Below are 6,305 nucleotides of genomic sequence, written 5' to 3' on the forward strand. Positions count from 1 at the left end.
AAAAAAAAAAAAAAAAAAAAAGGCTGTCCTAGGAGAAGCAAGAGGGTAGTGTTTATTCATGCCACTCTGAGACTGGGGAAATGAGTTGAGGCTCATTCATCTTTATCGCAACTGTGTAATCACGTGTGGTTTTGGAGGGCAACAAATGGGGAACAGAGGGGTGGTGGGAAGATTACATCTCATGGAAACGTTGGAAGACTGGTTATAAATATATTCGACTTCTTCTGAATATTTGTTATTTAATTTTTAGGGAAAAGTCAAAATTGTTTCAGCCAATTGTGGGGCAGTGAGCTGTGCACAGACAGCCTGGTCCTTAGTCGAGCACAGGCCTTGAACCCCGGTGATCCTAAGGGACAGCCGGTGTTAGGCCATGCACTCTGGGCCCCTGGCTCCCGTTGCAGCTACAGCCTCCCACAGTCCTGCCCCCCACCCCCAGAGAGATGTGTGGCCATCAGTCACTTAGGCAATGCCCCAAGCTCCTGGTTTTCTGTCTGTACTCCACCCCCACAGTTACCTGGCAACTGCCAGGTATGCTCCACCCCATAGTTACCTGGCAAAAACCAGGTAGACCCAGCCCACTATAAAAGGGACTGCTTGCCCCCTCCTCCCTCTCTTACTCTCTTACCCTTCTTCTCTTACTCTCCTCTTGCCCTCCTTTTCCCTCACCCTCCTGTTTCCTCTCCCTTCTGTTCCCTCTCCCTCCCCCTCCCCTCACATGGCCATGGCAGGCCTCTACTTCTCTACTCTTCTCCCTCTCTCTGCCTTTCTACAATAAACACCTTAAAACCATGGACTGCCTCCTCTCATCAGGACCCACCATGTAGGAGCAATGGAGCATGTCTTCAGAGAGAGATTCCCTGTGCTCCAGGCAGGGCCTCCACCAAGCCAAGCTGCCTGCTGAACAAGCCACCAGGTAAGACAAGGACTCTCATCCTCACAGTAACTTGCCAGAGCTCTCTCCTCCTACCCTTTTCCCCTCAGCCCCAGGCCAGAGTCCTCCCATGGGCGCTACTCTGTACTCAGCTCTTCCAATGCACCCAGCAGCATTTCTCATGTCCAAGATTGAGAACCTGAAGTCCCTGGCCTCCGTGAAACCCAGGGACGCCAGAATTCACTCTTCCAAGGCACCCAGAGGCGTCTGTAGTGCCCGAGAGTCTGAGCCTAACTCTGGTAGGTCTGTGGGGACCTCAGACTGCACCTTCCCCTGAGTGGGGTCCCACAGCTTCTCACAACCCAATGCCCTCCCGGTGCTGACATTGGGGTGCTCACAGTCAAAAGTTTGCGCATCCTGCCTTGACCAGCAGCCCTAGCCCCGAGTGAGGACCCCATTTTACCCCTCTAACATCTCCCTATGCTGAAGCATCGAGCTTCCCTCCTCTCCCACTGATGTCAGATAAGGCCATCCTCTGCTACATGTGTGTCTGGAATCCTGGCTTCCTCCATGTGTACTTTTTGGTTTAGTCCTTGGGAGTTCTGCGTGGTCCAGTTAACTGATATTGCTCTTCCTATTGGGTTGCAATCCTCCTTCAGCTCCTTCAGTCCTTCCCCTAGCTCTTCCACTGGGTTCCCTGTGATCAGTCTGATGGTTGGCTGTGAGTATCTGCATCTGTATTGGTCAGGTGCTGGTAGAACTTCTCAGGGACAGCCATATCAGGCTCCTGTCAGCAAGCACTTCTTGGCATCAGCAATCGTGTGGGGGTTTGGTGTGTGCAGATGGGTTGGTTCCCTAGGTGGGGCAGTCTCTTATTTTGAAGTGGAATTGGGAATAGTAGACTCTTCAAATTAGGTTAGGTGGAGATTAGTGGGATTTTTAAAGCATAAATGCTATTATGAGAGACAGATGACATGTGCTGGATGTGTGTCTCATATTCTGTGTGCTGCTGTTTGTTATTTAATGTGTGCATGTTTACTCCTATTCTGCTCAGAAGTAGCTGGAACCTCTTGCCCCCTGCCCTCCAAGTACAGTAAGGATTCAAGTTTTACAATGGTTTTCGCTTTTGTTAGAGGTAGGTGTATACTTCAAAATAGTAGTTAAAAGTCTAGTACAGTAAATGTATTTCTTCCATCAAAATATAACAAATATAAATAGAAAAATATATGATTATCCCCCTAATGGTTTGTGTAGATAATACATATATGATAGCTAAATAAAGTTCTAGATATGTATGTATCCAGATTACCACATGGTGGCAGCGAAAGTTAAAAATCTAAGTACTCTCATTTCATTAAAACCATGTTTAAAAAAAAATAAGAAATTGGGGACATACTCCAATGGGTGGCCCTATACCCCATGCAGACAGGCAGCTCTAATTGGACTCAGTACATGACAAAGGAGGAAGAGGAGAAAGATGAAGTCAGGAGAGGAGCATGGGGTGGGCAAGATGACCAAAGAATAAATAAAATGGTCAAAGGAAGAGAGATGCTCTCTTCTCAGACATAAGAAAAAGGTTAAACTTATAAATAAACATACATACATACATACATACATACATACATACATACATACATACACGCACACAAACAGAAAGAAGTTTCAAAACACACTACTGAGCTGTGGAAATAGAGCCAGGCAGCTGCAATCAACAGATTCTCCATAAGCCTCCAAAAGCACGCACTGAAGAAACTGTGTTGGCAAGTGGTGCTGGGAAAACTGGATACCCATACCTACAAGACTCAAACTCAGTCCCTATCCCTGACCCTATTAAAAAAAAATCAATCATAATTGCTTAAGTTCCTTAATGTAAGATTTTAACTTTTAAACATCTATAAGAAAATACAGGGAAATGGAGATTTTTAATAGGACTCTAATATCTCAGGAAATAATATCAGAAATTGGCAAGTATGATTCCATGCAGTGAAAAAGCTACTGAATAGCAAAGAAACAACTACTAACAGGGTGAAGAAATAGATCAGGGAATGAGAGACAATCTTTTCCAGTTACTCATCTGGCAGGAAATGATTTTCATGGGAAAAAAGCAGAGTGTGTTTGTGTGTGTGTGTGTGTGTGTGTGTGTGTGTGTGTGTGTGTGTACTATATCTGTACTATAGAAAGAAAATACATAAATCTGGAAAATATAAAATCTATGGCCCTGTGGCATATGCCCCTAATCCCAGCTCTCAGGCACAAGTTGGGGCTATCCTGGGCTACGTAGTAAGTTCATGGTCCACTTAAGCTACATAATGGGCCTGCTTTATTTTTATTTTTTTAAGAAAGAAAGAAAGAAAGGAAGGAAGGAAGGAAGGAAGGAAGGAAGGAAGGAAGGAAGGAAGGAAGGAAGGAATAGAGAGAGAGAGAAAGAGAACTCAAAAAATAAATACCCAAGTATCAATCATTGCCATTAATAAACACATAAGTTAACAGAAAAATTTTCATTCAAAATGTGAAAAAATGTTCATCCTCTTTACCCATCAATGAAACAGAAATGAAAAGTAGACTGAGGTGTTAACTCTCCCGGGCTTTGTGGCTACTGTTAAAACATAAAAGCAATAGATGTTGGTTGAGAATGCTGTTGTTGAGAATGTAACCAGACGGTCACTATGGCAATAAGTATTGAAAACAGAATATGGTCCATCCAGACACATCAGTTGTCTTAGGTAGGGTTTCTGTTGCTGTGATGAAAACCGTGACCAAAAATAAGTTGCAGAGGAAAGGGTTTATTCAGCTCACACATCCACATCTTCCACATCGCTATCATAACCAAAGGAAGTCAGGACAGGAACTCAAGCAAGGCTGGAACCTGGAGACAGGAGCTGATGCAGAGGCAATGAAGGGATGCTGCTTACTGTCTTGCTCCACGTGGCTCACTCACCCTGCTTTCTTATACAACCCAGGACCACCAGCCTAGTAATGGCACCACCCACGATAGGCTAAGCCCTCCCACATCAATCACCACTTAAGAAAATACCCTACAACCAGATCTTATGAAGGCCTTTCCTCATTTTAGGTTCTCTCCTCTCATATGACTCAGATGACTCTAGCTCATGTCAAGTTGACATAAAACTACCCAGCACATCACTTCTTTAACCCAAAAGAATCAAAGTCAACCAGCCATGTAGAAATAACTGCATCCTAGTTCATCACAGAACTCGCAGTCAAGCACAGAATCATTCAAGCGCCCATCAGCAGATGGAGGGATCTCTACAAGTAGTGTGTATCTATACACTGGAGTTGGATTCATCCATTATAAAAGTTAAATTATACCACTTGCCTGCAGTTTAATGGAATTTTATCATCATATAAGAAAAAGAACCCAGGCTTGCAAAGACAAACATCACGTTTTCTCTCATATGTGGATTTTAGAGAAATGGGGGGGGGGGGGGAGTCATGAAAGAAAAAGGTAGACCAGAGAGTGGAAAGGGAAAGAAAAAAGAAGAAAGTGGATGTGAGAGAGGATAACAGAAGGCAAATATGATAAGAGACTAAATGTGTTAAGGAAATATCTAAATAAAACACTACTGGAGGGGCTGGAGAGATGGCTCAGTGGTTAAGAACACTGACTGCTCTTCCAGAGGTCCTGAGTTCAATTCCTAACAACTACATGGTGGCTCACAACCATCTTCAATGGGATCCAATGCCTTCTCCTGGTGTGTCTGAAGACAGCTACAGTGTACTCATATACAGAAAATAAATAATTTTTAAAAACACACTCTACTGAAAACCTCAAATGGTGCCAATAATTTAAACAAAAGAAATAGCAATTCTGTATGAAAAATCAAGTTTACCAATTTAATTCTGATACATACATAGAAAAAATTAACAGGAATATTCTAGGAAGGAAATGTTCAGGGCACTTTTATTGCATCTCAAACTATATCATGATTCCGTCACTCGCCCTGTGGACTAGGTAACTGAAGAAGCACACGGCTCAATGGAACAACAGACAGTGATCAACAGTTCTACCTGCAGGAAACATGGTACATGATGTAGGTAAGGTTTCAAATTACTTCTAGAAGAAAGTATATTAATTCATCAGTGCTATAGGGACAGTTACACAGCCTTGAGGGAAATAGTCAAGTTACAGCCTATATCATATCTTTCACCTAAAGTCATTCCAAACATTTTAAATATTTAACATATTAAAGCAGGAAAAAATAAAAATTCTCTATGAGAAAATATGGGAAATATGTTTTCTATATTCTTAAATGTAAAAGGAACGGTTTGGATTCTAAAAACTCAGAACTCACAAAAGAAATAACTATGAACTTGGCAGGTGAAAAATTTCTTACAGCTGAGGAAAAATTGTAACACATGCTAACTAGGAGAAGAGCAAACCAAGATATGTTCAGCTTGCATCGGGCTCAAATGACTTACTTACATAGATAGGTAGGTATGTAGGCAGGCAGGCAGGCAGGCAGACAGACAGACAGACAGACAGACAGACAGACAGATGGTTAGCCATGCACAGTGTCAGAAGGGCACCACAAGTTCAAAACCAGCCTGTACTATATGACGAGAGCCAATGTACCTTGATCATGTGAATTTTATTAAACCAAGTCTCACTGTGTCCCAGGGTGGCCCTTAATGCTCAAGTAACTCTTAACTTTCAACTGGGAGAACAAGATCATACCATTTGACTGGTTAGCCCATTAGGAAAAGTATGTTTTTAAAGATAAAGGCTGTGAACTGTATATCACAGAATAGAAATACAAACAGCTCTTCAGTGTGTGAAAAGATACTATCATTCTTTTAAAAAGAGATGCAAATTAAAATCACGAGAGAAACCATTTTTTACTTCTTTAGCTAAGATACAACAGTTGATTAAAAACTGTGTTGTTTTGGCCTACAAGATCAGGCCTACCAATACCAGTGAAGGAAGGGGAAGAACATGGAGACCTACTCCATACCTCTGAGCTACAGCCTATTGATAGGTTCTGGGAGGAGGGGCTTGCTGGCTAGTTGGCAAATACCCAGATAGAAAGGAACAGTTTCTTGGGCACATTTTCCTGGGTGATACCCAAAGGTCATTAAGACTAGAACATAGACATTTGGTCCCTGGGCACAACAACTAGTCCCTATAGAACTAGCAAAGGGGTAGGGAGTGCCTTATTCTGAGCTGCGTACCATGAAATTTTTATTTTCATTACCAACGGGATCTTTTAAATCTTGTAAAAGGATTACAAAGAAATCCCAAGATTAGAGATTTCAGCCACTAGATCTGAAAAGAAAAATATCCCTGCATACAAGGCCTTTCTCTTGAGGTTCATTGGCAGTAATTTCTCTTGCCTGTTTGCAGAACTGAAGAAGAAGAAGAAGAAGAAGAAGAAGAAGAAGAAGAAGAAGAAGAAGAAGAAGAAGAAGAAGAAGA

Source organism: Mus caroli, chromosome 6, assembly GCF_900094665.2.
Source record: "Mus caroli chromosome 6, CAROLI_EIJ_v1.1, whole genome shotgun sequence".
NCBI classification, from domain to species: Eukaryota; Metazoa; Chordata; class Mammalia; order Rodentia; family Muridae; genus Mus; species Mus caroli.